We start from the raw sequence: 27058 nt of genomic DNA, 5'->3' as shown, positions 1-27058 counted from the left end.
AAACAAATTAAAAGCAAATGCAATTGGTCCCATGCTCATATCCATCACCATTATCATTTCATGCACAAAATATCACAAAGCATGCTATTTGCAACATCAAAAGACCAAACAGAATGATCACAATCAAATCAATATCAAAACAGCTCAATAAATTCCACAAAAATTCCAACCTAAACAGAACACATTCAATGAGTAGCATATCAAATTTCAGCTCATTTGGATTAATGGAAGTATGGAAATTAAATTCCTAAAGTTCAGACAAGTTCAAGCAAGCCAACACATGGTATCCAAACAATCATCAACTTCCAATAATCATAAAACAGTGACAATTCATGATAAATGAATGGGATCAAAACCACAATGACCTATAATGTGTCTACAATGCTCATCCCAAATTTCACACTCATCCAATTAATGACTAGGATTTCACAAATCAAATGGTAACATGTATCATAAAAAATCACAAAATGACCAAACAGAGGAGAAAATTCCAATCAATTAGGAAATGCCATCAATAAATCCAGAAATATTCTCATGTGATCTCAACATACATATGCTCATTCATGCAAAATTTTGGCTCAATTCAACATCCCTAAGCAAGGCAAATAAAATCATGAAGTTCATCAAGCTTGGTGTGACACAAATTGTCACACCTCTATTCAAAAATTCATATCTCAACATCCAGGAATCCAAAAACTGCAAACTACACATCAAAATAACCATCAAAGTGTCCAGAATATGCACAAAAAAATTTCATCCATTTCTTTGAAAGCATCATCATTTCATGAAAGATATGGCAAAGCATGTACAAATGTGACACATTCAAGCAAACCCTAGGCATTTTAATTTTTTACACGTGCACAAAAATCATAAAAATCACCATTAAATTCTACACATCATAAGGAGTATCCTGAAAAAAACCTCACAAATTTTGGACCAGATATGAGTGATTTGTGAATTTTTAAAGTTGTGGATGGAATTGAAATGAAAATTGAAAAAGAAATGAGAAATAATGAAATAATAAACTCAGAAATGGCAAAAGCGTAATATTAAAACACAAGAGCAAAACGGCGCCGTTTCAATTAGAAGCCATGGCGCGTCCCTATTGGACAAGGCTTGGCGGTAAACACAATTTGAAAGCAAGGCCAAGGTTTTGAAGATCAAACGCGTCTTCATCGTGTTCTTGAACAAGAACACTTACAGAAAATCCAGAAAAATCACATGAACATTTTTCATCCAAAATACACAAACTATATATCATCGTGACCGTCTTTCAACAAGGATTAAGGATATGGAACTGGTTTCTCCTAACTCTCAACACATTAACCGGATCGATCGAAAAAAGAAATGAGCATCAAACTTCAAATCACGATTACTCATCCGATACTTAACCAAATCAAAAACTAAAAGCATCATGATAATCTACAATCCGAGACCTACAAAAGCCATCTAACAATTCAAGCAATGGAGAAATTCGAAACCTAACCTCTTGGAGATGGCAGACGCGAATTTGTGCTTTTCCAGGTGCAAAAGCCAAAAACAGATGAAGCTTGAGGCTATGGAAGGTGATTGCAATGCTTAGCTCGATCCAAAATAGCTCCAGATGCAAGAACTAGCAAAAGGCCGTGGAAATGCAAGCTTGCAACAGTCCACGATCTTCAATGGTATGGCAATGGATTGGTGAAACAGATGTGTATTAAGGCTTGTGGAGAGTGAATCAAACAAGAATCGTCCAATTTGATGAAGAATTCATGATGAAATGTTGAAAAATGTGTGATGAGATCTTGGAGAATTTGAGAGAATTGGAGGGAAAAACAGTTACAAATCTTGAAGAATGTGATGTCATTAGCAATTCTGTTACAGTTAACAACTTATACCAACTTCTTAATCCACCTCTTAATCTCAATTATCAAAAATCAAGTGATTAGCATAATTGCATTTTTAAGTGTTATGTCAAAAATGACCTTCTCCAAATTGGCAATGGAACAGTGCAATATCAGTTGGAGCAAGTTCTAAATAGCATATGTGACGTGTTGGAATGAACCTCATGTGCAAAAACCATGTAAATCTCAAATTCACATGTTCACACCAAAAATGCTAAATAGTCCACTTGAAAAATGACTTTTTGCCTTGACCATTTTTGATGAATTTTGATTATGCACCATGAAAGTACATGTGAAATGGGGTTTGCTCAAAGAAAGATCACCCAAATTGGACATTCCATGTGAAAGTTATGCCACTTTGATTTTAGGCATTTTTGGAAAATTATTGGGCCATAACTTATCAACCATACATGGGAATTTCAAGTTCTTGGACTTTTTGGAAAGGTGAGAGCAAGATCTACAACTTTCATGTTGAACAAAATTTCATTTGAAGCTTTTTTGGACATGTAATTTTGTGGTGAAAAAACTTTCCATTTTTGGAAACCTCCATTACAAGCCACTTTCTATTTTTGGCAACTTTTTGTCTGATTTTATTTTCTTCATTCTTGAGGTTTGAAATGTCAAATGAAACTTGTTTAGACATGAATGAAGTATATCCAACTCTCTCCCACCTCCAAATCCATAAAATCAAGCACAGTTGACCACAGTTCACTTTTTCAACTGATAGATGAATTTGGCAATGCACTGATCAAGTTGAGCCCCAATCCTCTGATGAAATGGCTCAATGATGAAACCCTAGCTTCCATAAGCTCAATATAATCATATGATGATCCCCATATCCATTATAGACCCCATCTCCTTCACAAGCCCTGATTGGCCCAATGCTACTGATTAGACTGATTAGGGTTGACCAATGGTCAAAACCCTAATCTCAAGGAATATGATCAACCACTTGAATCTCTTGGATGATATCAAGACCATGATGATGATGATGTACCATTTCAACCAAGATCAAGACCAATCTCCTTGAGAATCATGAAACCCTAATTTGTAACCTAATCCTCAGATGGCTAATGATCAGTCCAATGAAACCCTAGCTTGCATCTCCACCTCTTATCTTCTGACCAAGACCTAGGAGGATGATTTGCACAATGCAACCACATGATATGCAATGCAATGTCTAATATCCTACAAAATGATATGCAATATGTTAAGCTAGTCCCAAGAGAGGAGGGCAAATTTTGAGGTGTTACAGCTGCCCCTATTCAATCCACTATGAACCTGTCGATATGAATAGCCTCGGCTTTCAGATGATCAGGATGAAGAGTGATTGAATACCAAGAACAGACGAAAAATTTGCACTCTGATGGGAAATAATTAACAATGCCTGTCAGAATCGGCACAGAAACAATCTTGAAACAAGGATCTGTATGGTACGGATAAAGTCGGCCTGATCACCGAAACGGCAACATCGACCTGGATACCAAAATAAATGGTAACACAGGGACAACCATGGCCTGAACACCACACATCCGCTGGGGATTGTCATCTCTTTTTAATGCTTTTCTTGAACCCCGAAATTTTCTGATCTTTTTTCATTTTCTTGAACCCCGAAACTTTCTCTTGCGCCAATGATCCCGATCATTGCATTTGAACCCCGACATCTCGTTTGCCAAACTGATGAACCCCATTCTCCAGAAAACACCTTGTGTCTCCTTTTCTCAATTTGAACCCCAGTCGCCTGACGATAACTCGTGATCGCCATTGTGAACCCCGTTCTCCAGAAAACACCTCGTGTCTCCCTTTCTCCATTTGAACCCCGTTCTCCAGAAAATGTCGCAGCATTTCCCTTTCTCCGTTTGAACCCCGTTCTCCCATCTCTCGTGATAATTCCGCTGGCAACGTCGGAAATAACACCAAACACCACTCTGAGGGCGACATATCAGAGGGTAAACCTTCACAAAAGGAAGGTAACATGTGCATCTCTTCTTCAGAAGACACCCATAACGACCTCTACTGGCCTCCGCCAAAGTCTAAGGTGACACATGAACAGAAGATAATCCTGAGGACCTCATCCCGGATATAATCTTCATCTCCAATATCTATTTGGACCCCGATCTCCAGAAAATGTCTCAACATTTCCTTTTCTCCGATTGAACCCCGCTCTCCAGAAAATGTCCCAACACTTCCTTTTCTCCGTTTGAACCACGATCGTCGCGCTGATTGCGTAGCGTCCTTTGATTTTATTTCCATCTCCGTCCGACGGAAAAAACTCCTCCAGTATCGCACTACTGGGGAACCTCGCTGATCTGACATCATGATGCTAAACTCCTTAGAGTAACACCTTCCAACTTCTGTCTCGCACGACGGGAATCTCCTCCAGTATCGCACTACTGGGGAATATTGTTGAACCAACACCACCATATTGAACTCCTCAGAGTAACATCTTCACCATCCGGCGAAACTACATCTCAAACGGTAACCACGGCTTGAGACTAGCTCATGCTTGCAATATGATGCATGATTGATTTTTCTGCGTAATGCTCCATAATTATGGAAATGCTACGCGATATATTATGTAATATGCTATGCCATTTTTTCATGATGCATGTACAAAAAGGCATCCCCCTCAAGGGACTCTTCTGAGGAGCTCGAGACACTCTGCTGAGGAACTCGTCAACACTCCAATTCCGCCCTGCTGGGGAATAGCACTGCTGCTGGGAAAAAGGCAACCCTTGCTGGGGAAGAACCTCCTTTGTACACAATCCGCTTGGGAAACTGCTAGGGATAGAACCACCCATGCACTCTGTGGGGATACAACTGTCTTTGACTTGCTGGGGATATCAATCCCGACTCTGCTCGGGAAACCACCGTACACAGATACTTCCGCTGGGGAAATTGTCACCTTCAGGCCTGGCGACTGGGGAAGCATCAATCTCAAACCTGCTGGGGATAACCATCCTGACCCTGCTAGGGAGCCCACAGACCTTGAATCTGCTGGGGGGTTAGTCGTTCCGACTCTGCTTGGGGATATACATCCTGACTCTTCTGGACCTTTTCTGCTCCATCATCTTGTATTCCAAACCGCTCCGCGCTCGACGGAGAGCGAACCCCTGGGATTTAGACAGACTTTTCAATCTTCCGACTTTGAAGAGTCTTCTTGATTAATTCCAAGGATCGTCGTACATCTCGTCGTCGTCTTTTCACCGTTCTTCCATTCATTCGTCCCTGACTGGACTCCATGGGGATTGTTTTGTCAAAAGCTTCCACATCACAACCTGCAAGTGAGTGAAAATACCTAACAACACCTGCAAAAGAGATCGTTAGATAAAATCGTGCCCCAGGCGTGTCAAGATTTCAACACTTGGGTCACTCAACCTTCCGAATAAGATCTCAAGATTTCAATCTTATAAACATGCATTGGAAGGGACCTGTATGTCTTAAAATGCAAGATTCCTTATCAAAATAATCGGATGTTTTTGCAATCAAAGCGGTAATGAAAAACAAAAACAAAATTATTTGACTGAATATGCATTTTATTGATTGAAAAAGTGTGGCTCAAATTGAGCAATACAAAGGAAGCAATTCCTGAAAAGAGGTAATTGCGCACAAAAGGAAAAATATATCCTAATGGCAATGTGAAACCCGTGATCTCATCGAGTTCCAACTCGGTTTCACCCCATATGTCCTCAGACTCTCCGTACTTTCTGCCTTCTGAACAAAACGATCTCAATTGATCCCTACCGGGTATTATCCATGATGCTTTAACCAAAGCGTAAACGATCATGCTAAACGCAGTTGTTCGTTTCAATCCCTCTTTTGCCTGGACCGCCCTTTCGGGTTTTCAGTCCACCGGGATACCCTTTTTTGCCCAAGTCGCCTTTTCAGGTTTTTGACTTGCCGGGTGTACATTTTTCATTTTATCCCTAATTTTTGCCCGAACCTTTTCTTTCCTTTTTTTTTTGTTCGCCGGGATGCCCTTTTTTGCTTGGACTATTTTATTATTTTCGTCCAGCGGGTCTCTTTACACGAAGTATTTTTTAACTGCGTCCGCATTCACAGGGGATGGAAAATCCTCGCCATCCATGGTCGTCAACAACAAGGCTCCGCCAGAGAAAACCTTCTTGACCACGAATGGACCTTCATAATTAGGTGTCCATTTGCCCCTTCGATCGTTTTGAGGAGGAAGGATCCTTTTCAGCACCATATCACCCACGTGATATACCCGAGGTCGTACTTTTCTGTCGAAAGCACGCTTCATCCTCTTTTGAGAAACCTGGCAACGACCTGTTTTGTCACGTTCGTATAAGAGGCTGCTTCTACCCACTTGGTGAAGTAATCAATAGCCACTAATATGAATTTGTGCCCATTCGAAGCTGTAGGCTCAATCTTTCCGATCATATCAATGCCCCACATAGCAAACGGCCATGGAGACGACATTAAACTCAACGGATTAGGAGGCACGTGCACCTTGTCAGCATAAATCTGGCATTTATGACACTTCCGCACGAAATTGAAACATTGGGCCTCCATTGTCATCCAATAATAACCTGCCCTCAGCAGCTTTTTCACCATCGCATTCCCACTGGCATGGGTACCGAACGATCCTTCTAAACCTCTTTCATCAACTGGCTTGCTTCTCTATCATCAACACATATGAGCAAGACCCAATCGAAATTTCTCTTATACAGAACCCCATCCTTATTCAGATAGAACACCATGGCCAACCTCCGCAGAGTCTTTCGATCCTTCTTTAATGCTCCCTCAGGATACTCTTGAGTCTCTAGATAGCGTTTGATATCATAATACCACGGCTTCTCATCATCAGGCGCTGTATCAACAGCAAACACATAAGCCGGTCTATCCAGACGACCTACCTCCACACTGGGGAACTGATTCCACCATTGCACCTTAATCAAGGCGGCCAGCGTAGCCAAAGCATCTGCCAAAGGATTCTCTTCTCTGGGCACATGATGCAACTTCACCTTGGTGAAAAACGTCAACAATCTCCTCGTATAATCCCGGTATGGAACTAAATGAGACTGATGCGTATACCATTTTCCGTTAACTTGATTTATCACCAGAGCTGAATCTCCATATATGACAAGGTTCTTGATCCTCAAATCAATCGCCTCTTTAATCCCCAATATGCACGCTTCGTATTCAGCCACGTTGTTGGTGCACTCAAATGTTAGCCGAGCAGCAAAAGGAATATGGGATCCTTTCGGCGTAACCAAAACAGCACCAACACCGCTTCCATTCACGTTAACGGCCCCATCAAACATCAGAATCCATTCGGATTCAGGGTCAGGTCCCTCCTCCGGGATTGGTTCCTCGCAATCTTTCGATTTGAGAAACATGATGTCCTCATCAGGGAATTCAAACTTCATCGGTTGATAATCATCAATGGGTTGCTGAGCGAGGTAATCAGACAATACACTCCCCTTGATTGCTTTCTGAGAGGTATACTGTATGTCATATTCTGTCAAAATCATTTGCCACCTCGCAACCCGTCCGGTCAATGCTGGCTTCTCAAAAATGTACTTGATTGGATCCATCTTGGAAATCAATAAAGTGGTATGGACCAGCATGTACTGCCTTAGTCGGCGAGCAGCCCAGACCAAAGCCTAGCAAGTTTTCTCGAGCAGTGAATATCTTGTTTCACAGTTGGTAAACTTTTTGCTAAGGTAGTATATGGCATGCTCTTTTCGACCAGACTCGTCATGCTGCCCCATGGACCCCTCGAGGACTGTCAGGTACAGAATTAACGGTCTTCCCTCCACAGGAGGCATCAGAATCGGAGGCTCCTGCAAATATTCTTTTATCTTTTCAAATGCCACTTGGAAACTATTATTCCACCTGACCGTTTGATCTTTTCTCAACAATTTGAAAATTGGTTCACACGTGGCTGTTAGATGAGATATGAACCGTGAAATGTAGTTCAATCTACCTAAGAAACCACGAACCTCCTTCTCCGTTCTCGGTTCAGGCATTTCTCTTATTGCTTTTACTTTTGCAGGATCAACCTCGATTCCTTTCTCACTCACAATGAACCCCAGCAATTTACCGGACCGCACTCCGAACGTGCACTTGTTCGGATTCAACCTCAGTCTGAACTGTCTCAGCCGGTCGAACAACTTGGCCAGATCTACCAAATGCCCCTCTTCTGTCTGGGACTTTGCTATCATGTCATCAACATAGCATTCAATTTCATGATGAATCATATCATGAAACAAAGTCACCATGGCCCTCTGATAAGTAGCACCGGCGTTCTTGAGACCGAATGGCATCACCTTGTAACAAAAGGTGCCCCATGGTGTAATGAACGTTGTTTTCTCCATATCATCTGGCGACATTTTGATTTGATTATAGCCAGAAAAGCCATCCATGAAGGAAAACACCGAGAATTGAGTTGTATTGTCTACCAACACATCAATGTGAGGTAGCGGAAAATCATCCTTCGGACTAGCTCTGTTCAGATCTCGGTAGTCCACACACATTCTCACCTTCCCATCCTTCTTCGGGACTGGCACAATGTTCGCAACCCATGGCGGATAATTAGTGACAGCAAGGAAACCAGCATCCCACTGCTTCTGCACCTCTTCCTTGATTTTCATTGCCATGTCAGGTCGAGTTCTGCGCAATTTCTGCTTCACTAGAGGACAATCTGCTCTCAACGGTAGCTTGTGCACAACAATATCGGTATCCAACCCTGGCATATCTTGATAAGACCAGGCAAAGATGTCGACATACTCTTTCAACAACACTACCAATCTGCTCTTGACACTTTCCTCCAAAGCAGCCCCGATTTTCACCTCTTTCTTGACCTCGTCGGTACCCAGATTCACCATTTCAATCTGCTCTTCATGCGGCTGAATCACCTTCTCCTCTTGTTTCAACAACCTGGCTAACTCCCTTGGCAGTTCACAATCCTCTTCGTCTTCTTCTTCAGCAAGATAGATTGGATCGTCGAAGTCATACAAGGGTGTAACAGGATTGTTATCAATGAGATCCGGAGCGGAATCGCATCTGCATGAATGTTGATTCATGCATTGCTTTAGAACCGGAACGAGACAAATCAAAAAAAAGAAAAATGAAAACATTGCCATTTTTATTTTGTTTTTATTTTTAAACTGCAAAAATAAATTAAAAACAGGGAACACCGCTTTTAACTGAAAAACATCCTTTTATTGATGATGCAAGAAATTGCAAATTTTAAACATGAGGTGGCCCTTACAATGAACCATTACGCGTCGGGCAACACGTAAGGCTTTCATGCATATAAAATCAAAACAGGAAAAATATTACTCGTCCAGCAGAGTGACCCGGATGATCTTTTCAGCCTTCCAGTTCTGGATTCCCATCCCTGGTGCGCACGGCTTTATCCATCGGTCCATCTCGCAGTCGCTATCAGCTGCCTCACTCATCATGCAGATGTGATCCGGATCCAGCATTCCGGCACTAGTGAAGGTGACCGACGTACGACGTCCTCTTCCTTGTCCCGAGCCTCTGTTCGGCTGATACCCCACTCCGAAGCGGTCTTTCTTCGCAGAGATATCCATCATCCTGCCCCAACCAGAAGCCTCTCCATTCTTCACCACCTCAGTGGCCTGCTTGTATGAAGCAATGGACGGTTTCTCTTCTTCCTTGGCAAACAGAGCATTCTCCACCTTAACGGTTTCGAAAGCTTGACTGGGCGTCTCCCAGATTTTGCCGTCCATTTCAACGTACTTGAATGAGGACAGGTGGCTGACAAAGATGTCCTCTTCTCCGCACACAGTGACAACTTGGCCCTCCCAGATATATTTCAGCTTTTGGTGCAAAGTCGAGGTGACTGCCCCAGCAGCATGGATCCATGGCCTACCCAACAAGCAACTGTATGCCGGCTGGATATCCATGACATAGAAAGTCGACTTGAACACCTCCGGGCCTATCTTCACAGGAAGCTCAACCTCTCCGAACACGGCCCGCTTCGACCCATCGAAGGCCCTTACTATCAGATCGGTCGGAGTCAGAATCAGCCCATCACAATTCAACTTAGCCAGAGCCTTCTTCGGCAACACATTCAATGAGGAGCCGGTATCAACCAGCACATGCGAAAGCACGGCCCCTTTACATTCCATTGCGATGTGTAACGCCCGATTGTGATTCCTCCCATCCACAGTCAGGTCCATGTCTGTAAAACCCAACCCATGGCTGGCATGCACGTTAGACACGACCGTCTCCAACTGGTTAATGGTTATCTCCTGAGGAACATAGGCTTTCTTCAGGATCTTCATCAAAGCCTCCCTGTGCCCCTCAGAGCTTAACAGCAAAGATAGAATTGATATCTTGGAGGGAGTCTGCTGCAGATGGTTAACCAACTTGTATTCTGACTTCTTGATGATCCTTAAGAATTCCTCTGCATCATCATCAAGCTTCTCTTCCGACCCCGCAGGCGCCGGTGTCACCACTGGAGTACTATCACTCACCACTGTTTTCCCTTTTGCCCTGGCTAGAGCCTCAGCCTTTTCTTTTTTCTCTTTCTCTCCTTCTCCTCCCCTCAAGGCATCAGGAGCAAATAATCTGCCACTGCGAGTGAAACCGCTGGGACCGGCATTATCCACCTTTGACACGGTGGTTTCACTAGCAGTCTGGTCTTCTACCCTCTCACCGTTGCAGTACACTTCTCCACCATAATGCCAAGGCACGGCGTCATCTTTGTCATATGGAATTGGTTCAGGTACCGTGATGGTAACTAGAGCCGCCTCAGCAAGAGTAGACAAATCCACCGGATCAAAGTAAATTGTTATGGTGGAGATCTCATCTTTCCCCTTATCAGCCTTCTCGATCAGAATACTCCCCTCGTCCATCAGACCCTGGACAGTCTTCCTCAACAATGAACACCCATTGACAGAAACAGTGCATTCAGCACAATCAATACCGCAGCCCGGGTGAACCCCATTCAGCATCAACTGCCTCTTAACCTCAGCCAGAGGAGTCTTCAATTGATCAACAGTAGACAGCCCAACTCTGTTCTCCTCCGAGATAGCATTCACCCCCCTTTGGCCATGCGCGGGCATGGGATTGGCATTGACGTTGGGAGATGGTGCGAAGTTGATCGCCTTCGAATCCACCAGGTCTTGAACTGTGTGCTTAAAAGCTTTGCAGTTCTCTATGTTATGCCCGGGAGCACCCGAATGGAATTCGCATTTTGCATTTTCATCATAGTTGGCTGGCCTCTGATCAGGTCTCAAAGGCGCCAAAGTCCTCGGTTGTACTAGCCCCAAATCCATCAACTTTTTAAACAGAAAAGAATAAGTCACAGGCGGCCTGTCGAACTGCCTATCATTCATTCTCCCCTTGACTTGATATCCGGCCCTCTGAGGCCTCTGCTGAAATGGTTGTCTTTGTTGTTGAGGTTGTTGCTGCTGTTGCGGTGCAGGCTGATGCTCAGCAGGAATAGTTACCGCAGCAGTGTGCTGGAAGTAACGATCCCTACTGGGTCCTCTCTGTGCATAGACAGCGCTGGTATCACCTTCTTTCTTTCTATGGCCATTCCCAAAAGGCTTTTTCGACCCTGAGGATGAAGCATTACCCCCCTGAATCTTTCCGAGCTTCAGCTAGCTCTCAATTCTCTCCCCGGCCACAATTATATCCGAAAAGTTGGTCACCGGACAACCAACCATCCTCTCAGCGAATGCCCCCTGCAGGGTACCCATAAAGAGATCAGACATCTCCCTGTCAACTAGTGGAGGTTGCACTCTGGCCGCCAATTCCCTCCATCTCTGAGCGTATTCTTTAAACCCTTCATTATTTTTCTGAGACATACCCTGCAGCTGGGTACGACTCGGGGCCATATCAGCATTGAACTGATACTGTTTAAAGAATGCGTCCCCCAGATCCTGCCAGTTCTTGATGTCTGAGGACTTGAGCTTGGTGTACCATTCCAGTGAGCCTCCGGACAGACTGTCCTGGAAGAAGTACATCCACAACTTTTGATCCATGGTGTAAGCTGAGATCTTACGGACAAACGCTTGCAGATGAGTCTCGGGGCAGGAACTCCCATTGTACCGATCAAACGTGGGCGCTTTAAATTTCTGTGGGATCACAATCCCCTCCACCAGCCCCATATTTGACATGTTGACCACCCCAGGAGTGGCATAGCTCTCCAAAGCTCGGATTTTCTCAGCCAGCAGCTGAATCTCTTTGTTCTGTGGCGGGGCACCGTACTGACCAAACGGTTTGTTGTGCATCGAGAACTGATCAGCCTCTCTGTCTTCCTCTCTGTCGTCATCAACACCGAAGAAAGGCGGGAACAGACTGTCCTTCATGTTCTGACCCGGTTGACCACCAGCAGCACCAAAACCAACGGCATTGTTCACTATTCCCACAGTTGTCCTCTTACCACCGTCTCGAGAACCACCCAGCCCCTGGTTGGAGACACCATCCAGGTTCACACCACTGTTTGCCGTTGAAGCCCGCTCGAGCTTCTCAACCTTATCAGCTAGAGCTTTCTGACCAACTGCAAAGCCTTGCATGATGTTGATCAGCTCGTTCATCTTGTCTTTCAGCTCGAGGATATCTGTGTTCGGGAGATGCATTAGTCTGGGAGTATTGCGTCGCGTGAAGTATCTGTGAGGACGGGTTGAGTGCAAAGGTACAGCTCTGCGAGCACGAGCAATGATTCCTGAATTAATCAAGCACGTTAGCAACAGATACCTGCAAAATAAAGCACAAGTTATTATGATCATGCATGAATGTAGTGTTTATCCACATGAGTAACACTTTGTCTCTCGATCCTGGCTTCATCGAGACAAATAATAATCCGGCAGCAATATTTTGATATTCAGCATTTGATTTCATCATACAGATCAGAGATATATGATTTAGCAAAATACCCCCAACCATGTGTGTGTGCCGTGTGAGTGCATACAGTAAAGCAAATAAAGCTTGAAGATCAATCACTGAATGAAAATAACCATCACATAGCAAAATGCACAATAAGTGCCATAGTCATACATCAAATCAGATACAAATCTCCAGAATCAGCAAGAAATACAAGCAAATGAATTCCGTCAACAATCCTGACGGTAATCCACACAAATGATAAAGCTAGCCTGATGAGGGTCCCACAGATGGCCCTATCTCATCAACCATCTTCGTGAACTCTGCGGCAAACCTGAGCTCGGTGTTCTCCTGCTGTAATCTCCCCACCTCTTTCTGGTGAATCTTCATCTGCCTGAAGTAATGATCCCTCTCAGCAAGGTAATGATCTCTCTCGGCGATGATCTTTGCTTTCTCCGCTTCCCACTCTGCAGCAAGGATTCTGGCTCTGTCGTCTCGTTGGGTCTTCTCAAGGATTTGCCTCCTCTTCTGATCTTCAATGACTTCTGAAGCTCTAGCCAATCTCTCTTTGGTGACGTCATGCTCCTTTGTTGAAGATGCCAAAGCCTGACTGACCTTCCCATAGTAGGCAGTATCCATCTCAAAGCGCTTTGCTTCCAGGGCATGTCGCTTGTCTTGATCTTCCATCTTTGCTCTGATCTCCTGGTTAGCCATCTGAATCCGAGCGACACTCATCTCCAATTCCGTTTTCTCCGCAAGCAACTGATCTCTCTCCCGCTTCATCTCTAGGAACTCATCCATACCAACAGAAGAAGGAGATTCCTCAATCAACGGATACCACGGATCGACCATAGGAAATGGTAGACAAGTAAGCTCCACTCTCTTACTGAGCCAGTCATCGAACGGAGGAAAAGATCTGTTATTAGCTCTACCCCAAGAAACCTTGCCTTTCCTTTGAATGTTGCGCCATGCCTCAGATACCTGCTTCAACTTGGCCTGATTGCCCTCAACTGGGAAGTACACAGATTCCTGGACCTCACTCTTGAACGGAGGAAGCTCCATAGCGAATCCCATCTGTCTCTTAAGAAGTGTCGGGTTATAATTAATGCAACCCTGAACTCCTATAAGTGGCACATTGGGAAAACCCCTACAACTGCAGATGAAATCTTGTCCAACCCCACTACTATGAGTCCAAGCTATGTCTTTGGCCCTCAAACCCATCAGCTTGGTTGCCCAATTAACATTTTGGCCAAGCAGAACAAAAGCACCCTTGGAAGGCAAGTATCCCATAAACCACTTGAATAGCAACTGAGCACAACATCGGATCAGTCCCCCACGCCTCTTCTCGTTCCTGTTATGGACCGACTAATAGACATCTCCGATCAAAGTAGGGATAGGATTCCTCTGAACAAACAAGCGGATGGCATTAATGTCCACGAAGCTCTTCTGATTAGGAAACAGAACGATCCCATAAATGCCCGCAGCAATCAAAGCACAGACTGTGTTCCAATTTCCCAACTCCGCCTGCTCCTTAGCCTTAGCTTCTAGGAAACTCAGATGAAAACCAGGCAACTTCCCCTTCTCTTTCAGACTTCCCTTCACCACCTCCGGACTCAAATAAAGAGCACGGGAAATCCCACCAATATCAGGCTCTTCTTTAGTAGCATAGAAAGGAACCTGATTTCTGATCTGGATGCCCAACATATCAGCATAATCCTCCATCAAAGGCCCGAGTAAGTAATCTGGGAAGACAAAACACCTCAAACCAGGATCATAGAACTGGAGAAGAGTATGAATGGCGCTCCTGTCTCTGTCAGTGAGTCTGAAAACCATCTTCAGAATACCCCCATACATCTCACGAAACATCCCCACATGGTCGGGTGCAATCAATGCTATCATATCCTTCAGCCCACCAATCTCTGGGTCAAAGAAACTGTAAGCGACATCGTCCTTCAAACCGGGCCTCCTCATGTCTGAGCAGAAAGTCTCTCAACCAGGATCTCGATCAAAAATGTCCCTGCATATGGATAAACATGTGTTAGATGCAGGTAAATGCAAGATGTAATGATGCTGATGAATGAATGAAATGCATTGCCATCCTCCAAGTCATCTGATCATCTGTTGCTCTGAGTCACAGCCCTGATCTCTGAACTGATCACAACCATCTGAGGGAATATGTAACCACAAATCCAACTCAAGGGTTCCGAAATAAACGGAAGATACATCACCATCATCATCATCAGACAATCTCTGAGCAGATAACCCGGATCTCTGAATTGGCCCGGGGAATCCTGAAATAAACGGATCCCCACTGATAAATAACTCGGACAGCATTCCGGCGTCACAGAAACAAACGGCCATAAATCTGACTTATAAATAGGACTCTGATCAACGGAACCAATAGTCACCATCAAAGTTACCATCTGAACATGTATCTGTAAGAATCACCCTCCCCTCACAGGTAAATTCTAATCAGGTCATCCTAAGGCGGATAATAGTCTCGACAATCGGGCAGAGATACTCAATGGGTTTGCCCTTTCGGGTGTGCCATTGTAGCTCCCTTAAGACCGTCTAAACCAAAGATCCGGGAAATGATCGGTCACCAGAGTCAATAATCCAAAAGAGGTAATCCAACCAAAGTGGAAAACCCCACTGAGGAAGAGCACTCTCAGATGAACCTCGTCCGGCTTGTGGTATGTCGCGTCGCAACAGCATGCCCAACCGGCATGTGAGGAACGTGAGACCACACTAATCCTAGGTGTATACTCGGGCCTGGGTTTTAGCCCCACTCAGAACACCCACCCCAAAACAGAAGAACCACCTGTACAGAGGACAGCAATATGATAGTATGATGCATGCAAGTATTTATGCAAATATATACACAGTCAGAAGAGGGAAAGGAAACGCTCAGAGTAAACCTGGAAAAAGCATGGTCTCGCGACCAAAGAGAATGGGTACGGGAGTCGGTTACGCAAGGGGAAGGTATTAGCACCCCTCACGTCCGTCGTACTCGACGGGATCCACGCTCTAAAGAAAGAAAAGGTTGCCAAAACAAAACATCACACACACACACCGAAGACAACACAGGTGGGGGAAAAGAGGAGAGGGCTCGCTAGGACATCGCATCCCATGCCTACGTATCTCGTCTGGAACGAGAATCAGAGCTGCCGTAGTTCGGCTCACGCACGCCAAACAAGACACACACAAACACAGGAAAACATGGAACCCGAATGCCAATCGCTGGACTTACATCAGCTTCCTAACCAAACAAACACAATCAGGATACGGACAGCCAATCGCTGGGCTTACATCCATATCCTGACACACAAGAAAAAACAAACAACACACACAAAAAGAAAAAAAAGTGCCCGGAGAGACCTCGCAGGTCTCCTGCCTACGTACCTCATCTGGTATGAGGATCAGGGTGACGTAGTTCCCCTGAACGGGAAAGAAATTCTAGTCAGAAACCAAGGGGAGACACACTACTAGGGAGCTGTACTCGAGCCTAGTGTTATCATGCATCATTGCCCTATGTTGTGGTTTCTATCTACTTGCACAACAACAAGCTAATCCTAACCAGGAAAAACAAGCATGCAAGCATCAATCAAAATAAAACAAACATTTCACATAGCACACACTATATCCCGTCAAGTGAGGCTCAAACAAGGGTGGACTGCCGAGGCAAGTCAACTGTACAGGATAGTATTCGCTCTTAACCATGACATTGAGAGTCAGGGTGCAGCAGATGAAAGGTGAGTGAAGATTAGACTTCACAGCTCTTATCCCTGGCCAGGGAGAGCTTCAGACAAAGGAGCGTGGGTCCAGAATGGAGGGACCCTTCTACGCTCAAGACTCAGACTTGACTGTACAAATGCACAAGATATTGGGTTAATGTCCCAATGCATAAACACAGTGGTGTGAGCAGAGGGACGACTCAACAAGAATAGCGGGGGATAGATTGCATATCCCTTGGGTTCTGCCAATTGCCTCATAGAGGTCTTTACCTGCTTAGGGACAAAGCTAAACAATCAAAAACATCGCCTCTTAAGGAGGACTTCAGACAGTTGCCTGGCTAAATAACAAGCCAGGTCTTCCAGACTACATGGAGACAAGAGAGTCTACCTCAACTGGTTTATACAACCAAGCAGCAGCACAACAAGTTCTTAAAGAACTGTTAGCAACTAATGTACCTGAAATCAATCAAATATCATGAGTATACCAGACAAACCAACAGTAAACAGCAAATGTTAATCTGTACAGTCAAACACAAGCTAATGCACACAAGTGCAAGCCATGAGCTCAAACTCAAGCATCAAACCCTACAACACAAAGTCAAGGTTAATCATAAACAATTCACAAGTCGACTTAATTAACTTGAAGCAATCTCCTTAAACCATTTGCATCTCAACCTGAAAATCCAAACCAAACATGAGAAACAAGACCACTAGGCCAAGCCTAGGGTCCAAAGGAGATGAAAAAATCAAAACAGCAAGTGAAAATTATCCAAAATCACATTCAAACAAATTAAAAGCAAATGCAATTGGTCCCATGCTCATATCCATCACCATTATCATTTCATGCACAAAATATCACAAAGCATGCTATTTGCAACATCAAAAGACCAAACAGAATGATCACAATCAAATCAATATCAAAACAGCTCAATAAATTCCACAAAAATTCCAACCTAAACAGAACACATTCAATGAGTAGCATATCAAATTTCAGCTCATTTGGATTAATGGAAGTATGGAAATTAAATTCCTAAAGTTCAGACAAGTTCAAGCAAGCCAACACATGGTATCCAAACAATCATCAACTTCCAATAATCATAAAACAGTGACAATTCATGATAAATGAATGGGATCAAAACCACAATGACCTATAATGTGTCTACAATGCTCATCCCAAATTTCACACTCATCCAATTAATGACTAGGATTTCACAAATCAAATGGTAACATGTATCATAAAAAATCACAAAATGACCAAACAGAGGAGAAAATTCCAATCAATTAGGAAATGCCATCAATAAATCCAGAAATATTCTCATGTGATCTCAACATACATATGCTCATTCATGCAAAATTTTGGCTCAATTCAACATCCCTAAGCAAGGCAAATAAAATCATGAAGTTCATCAAGCTTGGTGTGACACAAATTGTCACACCTCTATTCAAAAATTCATATCTCAACATCCAGGGATCCAAAAACTGCAAACTACACATCAAAATCACCATCAAAGTGTCCAGAATATGCACACAAAAATTTCATCCATTTCTTTGAAAGCATCATCATTTCATGAAAGATATGGCAAAGCATGTACAAATGTGACACATTCAAGCAAACCCTAGGCATTTTAATTTTTTACACGTGCACAAAAATCATAAAAATCACTATTAAATTCTACACATCATAAGGAGCATCCTGAAAAAATCCTCACAAAATTTAGACCAGAAATGAGTGATTTGTGAATTTTTAAAGTTGTGGATGGAATTGAAATGAAAATTGAAAAAGAAATGAGAAATAATGAAATAATAAACTCAGAAATGGCAAAAGCGTAATATTAAAACACAAGAGCAAAACGGCGCCGTTTCAACTAGAAGCCATGACGCGTTCCTATTGGACAAGGCTTGGCGGTAAACACAATTTGAAAGCAAGGCCAAGGTTTTGAAGATCAAACGCGTCTTCATCGTGTTCTTGAACAAGAACACTTACAGAAAATCCAGAAAAATCACATGAACATTTTTCATCCAAAATACACAAACTATATATCATCGTGACCGTCTTTCAACAAGGATTAAGGATATGGAACTGGTTTCTCCTAACTCTCAACACATTAACCGGATCGATCGAAAAAAGAAATGAGCATCAAACTTCAAATCACGATTACTCATCTGATACTTAACCAAATCAAAAACTAAAAGCATCATGATAATCTACAATCCAAGACCTACAAAAGCCATATTACAATTCAAGCAATGGAGAAATTCGAAACCTAACCTCTTGGAGATGGCAGACGCGAATTTGTGCTTTTCCAGGTGCAAAAGCCAAAAACAGATGAAGCTTGAGGCTATGGAAGGTGATTGCAATGCTTAGCTCGATCCAAAATAGCTCCAGATGCAAGAACTAGCAAAAGGCCATGGAAATGCAAGCTTGCAACAGTCCACGATCTTCAATGGTATGGCAATGGATTGGTGAAACAGATGTGTATTAAGGCTTGTGGAGAGTGAATCAAACAAGAATCGTCCAATTTGATGAAGAATTCATGATGAAATGTTGAAAAAATGTGTGATGAGATCTTGGAGAATTTGAGAGAATTGGAGGGAAAAACAGTTACAAATCTTGAAGAATGTGATGTCATTAGCAATTCTGTTACAGTTAACAACTTATACCAACTTCTTAATCCACCTCTTAATCTCAATTATCAAAAATCAAGTGATTAGCATAATTGCATTTTTAAGTGTTATGTCAAAAATGACCTTCTCCAAATTGGCAATGGAACAATGCAATATCAGTTGGAGCAAGTTCTAAATAGCATATGTGACGTGTTGGAATGAACCTCATGTGCAAAAACCATGTAAATCTCAAATTCACATGTTCACACCAAAAATGCTAAATAGTCCACTTGAAAAATGACTTTTTGCCTTGACCATTTTTGATGAATTTTGATTATGCACCATGAAAGTACATGTGAAATGGGGTTTGCTCAAAGAAAGATCACCCAAATTGGACATTCCATGTGAAAGTTATGCCACTTTGATTTTAGGCATTTTTGGAAAATGATTGGGCCATAACTTGTCAACCATACATGGGAATTTCAAGTTCTTGGACTTTTTGGAAAGGTGAGAGCAAGATCTACAACTTTCATGTTGAACAAAATTTCATTTGAAGCTTTTTTGGACATGTAATTTTGTGGTGAAAAAAACTTTCCATTTTTGGAAACCTCCATTACAAGCCACTTTCTATTTTTGGCAACTTTTTGTCTGATTTTATTTTCTTCATTCTTGAGGTTTGAAATGTCAAATGAAACTTGTTTAGACATGAATGAAGTATATCCAACTCTCTCCCACCTCCAAATCCATAAAATCAAGCACAGTTGACCACAGTTCACTTTTTCAACTGATAGATGAATTTGGCAATGCACTGATCAAGTTGAGCCCCAATCCTCTGATGAAATGGCTCAATGATGAAACCCTAGCTTCCATAAGCTCAATATAATCACATGATGATCCCCATATCCATTATAGACCCCATCTCCTTCACAAGCCCTGATTGGCCCAATGCTACTCATTAGACTGATTAGGGTTGACCAGTGGTCAAAACCCTAATCTCAAGGAATATGATCAACCACTTGAATCTCTTGGATGATATCAAGACCATGATGATGATGATGTACCATTTCAACCAAGATCAAGACCAATCTCCTTGAGAATCATGAAACCCTAATTTGTAACCCAATCCTCAGATGGCTAATGATCAGTCCAAAGAAACCCTAGCTTGCATCTCCACCTCTTATCTTCTGACCAAGACCTAGGAGGATGATTTGCACAATGCAACCACATGATATGCAATGCAATGTCTAATATCCTACAAAATGATATGCAATATGTTAAGCTAGTCCCAAGAGAGGAGGGCAAATTTTGAGGTGTTACAATGAGCAGTTGATCATTGTCGGTATGCGTAGACATTTTTCTGGCATACATGCCCAAGTGGCTGAGCGGACAACTATTCCCCTTGTATTTTTTATAGTCTGGGACCTTGAATTTCATTGGAATCTTTACATTCGGGACCAAACAGAGCTCATAGGCGCTCTTCCCAAAAAAGTCTTTCCCTCGAAGGGCCTTCATTTCCTTCCTCAAGTTAGACAACTGGTCTCTCATCTCATCTAACTTTTCATACACATCCGGGTTCTCAAAGGCCTCGGAATGGTAGATAGTCTCGTCAACACAAACTTGAGGAATGGGAGCTAGAGTAGGAACACAATTAACCACCAGGGGTGGCACCACAGGGACCGGGCTAGATGTCGGTTGAACTTGCACTTGCGGATGATGTCCTTCAGGCATGAAGTTATGGGGCATTCCCCAAGGGTAACCGGAAGGCATCACATTAGTTGATCCCATAGCAGGGGTTGGTATAGAAGTAGGAGCCATCTCAGGCGCTTGATTGGACGCGGATGCTTGCACATTCACAGCTTGCTTCTGAGCTTGAAGCAAAGACTCCACCAGAGCAGACAACCGGCTGACTTCTTCTTTGAGCTCTTTGTTCTCATTCTCGAGTTGTTCGGCCATTGCTTTGACGTTTGCGCGAGTACGGTACGGATGCGTCAGCTTGTCTTCAAAATAAATGAAGAGCAAAGAGTTAGACCATTGTTTCAAGAGCTCGGAACCAAAACTTGCTTATGCATATGATGCATGCAATACTCGTGCATATGATTTGTTTTTTTTATCGGAGGAACTTTATAAGGATCTATTTGCAAATGTTTGAAAATATTAAACTTTTTGAGACATATGTGGAATACTCATAGCAATATAATATTTGGAAACTTTTTACACCAAAGAAGTAGTACAGTCTCGGTAGCCAAATACAATACAAGAGAAAAGGAGAATAAACATCCTATGGATCCCTAGAAGGAGTTGTCTAAAGCCTTCGAGATCGGAAGATACGTCGCACGAAGCCTCTTCACCTCTCTCTCATAAGCTGCTTCCATGTCGGCCTTCTCCTTGGTGAGCTGATCATACCTCTTCTTCCAAAACCTAGACGAGTGAGGTAAGAGAGAAGTAATCCCATCATCGGGTTCATCAATAACCTGATGCTCTAGAAACTTGATAATTGCATCCTTATCCTTAAGCTGCTGAAGAAGCTCCTCACGCTCACGAACCCAAGCACGCGAAGAGTCTTTGTCTCTTAACTCCTCTACTTCTTGATTAAGGAGGGTTGAAGGCCCAACCATAACCATAAGGGTAGGTCTCGGATAATCATACGACATGCGGTACTCGAGGGCTCTCTTCCTTACCCAAGAGATGTAAGGTTCCAAAGCAACACAGTTCTTTGGACCAAGCTCATTCCTCCCTTTCCTATGAACCTTGCGCCAGGCGCAGACCATCCTATCCTTCAAGTTTTGGGGATCTTTACCCTCTTGAAAGAATAAGCCTTCCAACAAAATGTTGTTAGGTTTATCCTTTAAGGGGAACCCAAGCTGACGGCAAGCCAAAACAGGGTTGTAGTTAATTCCACCACTTGTACCAAGAAGAGGTACATTGGAGAACTCACCACAAGAATCGATAATCTTAATGCCATCATAAACACGATTATACCAAGAGATATCATCATTAGTGAGATACATGAGTCTCGTGGACCACTGTAGACATCCATTGTTCTCCTTTAAGGCACGCGTCTGAGGCAAGTGCGAAATAAACCACTTGTACAACAGAGGCAGACAGGATACAATGGAACCACCACCCTTGGCATTCCTCATATGCAAAGAGAAATAAGTGTCACCCAACAGAGTCAAAACGGGATTAAGAGAAGAGAAAATCCTAATAGTGTTCACATCCACGAAGTTGTCGATGTTGGGAAATAACACTAGCCCATAAATGAGGAGTACAAATATGGCTTCAAAAGCTTCCTTACTCATGGCCTTCCCAAAAAAGGTAGCTTTGGCAATCAGAAAATCAGACGAGAGACCTTGAATTCCACCCTTGGTAGTCATATGGCCAACAATGTTAGATACATCTACGTGAAGCGTGTCAGCAATCTCTTGAGAGGACGGAATCTTCTCCAAACCACTGAACGACAACTGGTCATGAACAGGTATACCCACATGATAAGCGTACTCCTCTAATGTAGGCAAAAGCTGGAAATCCGGAAAAGTGAAGCGCCGATACAGAGGATCATAGAACTGCACCAACACACTCATCAGACCCTCATCCATCTTGGTAGAGAGAATAACTAGAAGCTTCCCATGGCGAGCTTTGAACTCCAAGGGCTTTAATACATAAGATGTCAGATGCCTTAACTCTCTCAAGTCGGGTTGTCTGAAACTGTACTTCTTTGTATTCCTTCTTTTCTTATCCATGTCTAAAAATTTGCAAATAGACCCTTTAAGTTCCTTGCAACAATCTTATTGTCGATGACATGAATGCGAATGAATGCATGGATGCAACAAACACACTCAAGGATCAAGCATGTCACACCAATCAAAGGTCACGGGATGGCTCAAGTCATCCTCAATATAAATCGTCCATTTTGGTGGATTATGGTTTACACCTTATCAACACCCAAGTTCCATTGATTTTGAGGATATACGAGAGCGGATCAACCACGAATCACGGGTTTGTTGTGAGTCACGAGCATGGAGTCTCGGTTAAGAACCACCCAACGAGAGTGTACTATGGTTAAACCTGAAAATCATGTTCTAAAAGGTTCCCATAGTCATCATCCCATCTTTCGGATATTATCGGATAAAATGACTACTCGTTCTCCAAAAATATTCTCAAGAAGGACTTTTATGAGTGTAGTATCGCGTAACATTTGCATCAAGTCTTACACTTGAACGCCCTTCGCACTACATCCTAAAATAGGCCAAGATGGGCTAGGTATTTAAGGTCCTTGGTTTATAGGGTTCATATTGGAAAGAGTAATTCCTAACCACGACTACTCATGTGACATTAGTGATCCCAATAAAACCTCCACCAAGTGAATGGACTTGCAAGTTAACTTGTTAAGGAATAACTCCACACAATTCACCAGACTATGCGATTCTCCTATCATAAGTGCACTCGAGTTCGGGTATAGAACTCATCTCACTAGAAACCACCAAGCATACAAGCAATATATATCAAGCAATTCATACATTACAAACAATACGTTCATCCCAAATTTGCATAAAAATATGCCACAAATAAATATAAACATACAACACACACAAGCAAAAAGTAGGCTAAACCCACGGGGCTCTGTTTCCCCAGCTGAGTCGCCACTTTTCTATAGCGGGGTTTTCGTTACCTTTAGGTTTATTGACTAAACCAAAAGTCAACATACAATTCGAGTCACCACCGCACTTTTATTTGTCCAAAGGAAGGGCTAAAAAGCGAACAAAAGCCAAGTAAGAAGTTTTTCAAATCAAAAACTAATAAAAATGTCAGAGATCTAGGTAAGGGGGTTGGTTATGAAATGGGAAGGTTTTATGCACCCAAAACATCCTTAGTACTCTAAGGGAACCCTTTTTGAAAATATGTGTTGTAGGTTGGTATTTGTGAAAATATTTGTGCCAAATATTGGAGGGATGAGAAGAGAATAAATTATATTTACAAATTTTATTGTTTGAATGGATGAACCCGTTGCCTACGTACCATCTCAAAGGAGGATCAAAACCTCGTAGTTCGGGGTAAAAATCTCAAAGATTGGTGAATTGATTTTAATCAAAAGTCTTAAGGTCTTTTGTTATCAAAGGGAGAAAACTCAACCTAAACCAACAATCCACCATGTGAGGAAGGCTTCAACATGCTAGTGAGGGGTTAACCCTATAATAAGCATGGAAGACTTATAATCCAACACTAAGGATGAGTTGAGATTTACATCAACCACTATGATAACTCAAACCTATGACTAATGTTTTTGAAAAGATTGAAACAAGTGGCCATTGGAACCACAAAAACAACTTGAAATGGGTTATATTTACAAGTTAGATTTATTTACAAAATAAGGTCAAAGTTTGATTAGAATTTATTTACAATGAGTATTTATGAAAATGGTTTTGAAAAGTCAAAGGCCTAAGGCCTAGGTTTCTAATTTGAAATAAAGTCAAAGTTTTGAAAATGATTTTTGGCTTGGTTAGAGTGGGGAGAAGAGAGAAGGGCTATTCCTAAAGCATACAAAGATAAGAGGGGAGAGGTAACCCTTGGATTTCCTTTTCTTGGAGTAATAGAGATGACTCAAGATGCTCCTTTCCTTTGGACTTAGCACACAAACAAGCAATCAATAATTTGAATTCAAGCTCCTAGGATCTCCATTTGGTTGGCTCTTAACTTGGCTACTCATGACAATGGTCCTCTTTTCACAATCTTAAGATGAGATCCCTATCACACAAAAGCACACATAAAAAAGCTCACAACACAATAAAGGGAATGGGCAAAGAATAAGTTTGAGGAGAAGTCCTTTGAGATCAACTTTGAATTTTAGCATTCTAAAGGTATGAGGCCTAGTTGCTCTTCAACAAATTTAGCATTCTAAAGGCATGAGGCCTAGTTGCTCTTCAACAAATTTTGCATTCTAAAGGCATGAGGCCTAGTTGCTCTTGAACTCCTTTAAGCATGGGTAAATCCTAATTCTAAGTACTTTCTCCTTTTTGCATTTTGGTTCACATTAAAACAAACACAAAGCAACAAAAATAGAAATATATTTATATACAATAATGGGCTCAAATGAGCAAAAGAAAAATGACATAAATATAAAATATGTGCTCAAGTGAGCAAAATGAAAATCAAGATGAATAATGAGCAAGAAATAAATGACATTAAAAGTAAATGACAAGAATTTAAAGGCTCAAATTAAATTTAGTAGTTAGTAGAGTTATGTTAGCTTGTCATAAGACAATGTAGCGCTATGTTAAGCAATCGTAAGTGGACTAATGTAGTAGTCACACCTATCTGAGGCCGGTTAATAAGAATATAGGCAAAGAACACAAGTTAGAGGTCATGACTAGTAAGCCAAGCTCCATAAACTTGCCATGCCAAACAAAAGGGGAAGGGCCTTGTATTGACTTTTGGTTATTTGCTTGACCAAGAAGCAACCAATCTTTAACACAAAATAACTCACTTGATCATGGATCAAGTTGAGTTTGGTTTGGATCAAAGAAGGTTAAACTTCCTATTTGTCAAGACCAACCTCAAGACTTTAACTCATTGGCCATTGAAGGGAATAAAGGGATGAAGATGAATGGGAAGGGGTAAGAAGTCAACAAACAATCCCAATTGATCAAGGGATAACTCATCCTTGATCAAATTCATTCATCTTTCTAGGTGATGATCCTTAAGGATTTTCAAACCACAAGATCCAATGAATTTGATCAAAGTTGAATCAATTCAACCTTAATCAACACCAAACAGAAGAGAAATGAATATAAAAAGTCAAGGAGTCCATGATATTTTTTTTGGTATTTTTGAATTAAAAGAAAATACAAATAAAAAATAAACAAACAAAGTTAAACCTCAAATTCTATTCAAAACAACTTCAATAAGTCCAATTAAATTCTCATAGGTTCAACATAGTCAAACACTTTGACTAATTTTCTCACAAATTTTTGAAATCAGAAAGTAATTAAAATCAATTAAAAACAACCAAAAATAGCATAATATGAATTAAAATCACAAATAATCTCAAAACAAACAAGAAATTGTTGAGACTATTTTTCATTGACTTATCATGATTCATAGATACTATGAAAATACTTTTGTATTTTTTAAAATTCAGAAAGTATTTTAAAATGAATTAAAATCATTAAAAACCAAATAATTCATGAAAAATATCAAATGAAGTCACAAAAATAATTAAAAATCATAATATGAAACTAGATTTTTCAAGAAAAATTTCAAAGTTGGTTTCATATTTTTCTGACTTCATATGAATTTTTAATGAATTATTGAAAATGGAATGAATTAAAGAAAATAAAAGGAAAATGAAATAAAACCAAAAAATGCTGAGCCACCGGATCCAAACTCATTAATTTATGTGGCACATGGCACGAATTAGAACTGATGATGCACGGTACACACGAGTCAACAGAGAAACACAAAGAATTAAATGAAGTAATTAAAACGGACGCACACGATTAGATCATGGAAGCAAGATCCAAAGGCTATAAGCATGCACACGTTGTGGTAGCGGTGGAAACCACCGCCTTCTCCGGCCAATCAACTGATTCCGGCTAAATTTGCAGAGAAATGAACCTCAATGAAAATGAAAAATAAGGCCATGGAAATAAAGCTCTTGTGATGTAGATCATCACTGTACCAATGGATTTCTTTTAATCTTCCTATATTGAGAGAAAGATGAAGGAGAAAATCATGGTGTCCACACGGATTGTTCATGAAATGATAAGTTGAATGCATCAAAAGCTTGCCTCAAGTATGAGGACTTTAGAGAACCACAGAAACACAAGGATACTACATTGAATTAGGAGTTCCAAATCCAAAAAGTTTGAGTTTATACCTTCAGATTGATGATCTTCTGGCCACAAATTCTTCACACTTCTTGCTCCTCTTTGATCTCGGAATGTATGGAATATGATTGGCTAAGGAATCTAGCTTTAAAACTCAGCCAATGTTACTGAATTTCTAGCTCGAAAA

The sequence above is a fragment of the Lathyrus oleraceus genome, chromosome 2, assembly GCF_024323335.1.
Source record: "Lathyrus oleraceus cultivar Zhongwan6 chromosome 2, CAAS_Psat_ZW6_1.0, whole genome shotgun sequence".
NCBI lineage: Eukaryota > Viridiplantae > Streptophyta > Magnoliopsida > Fabales > Fabaceae > Lathyrus > Lathyrus oleraceus.
This window is presented reverse-complemented; position numbering follows the sequence as displayed.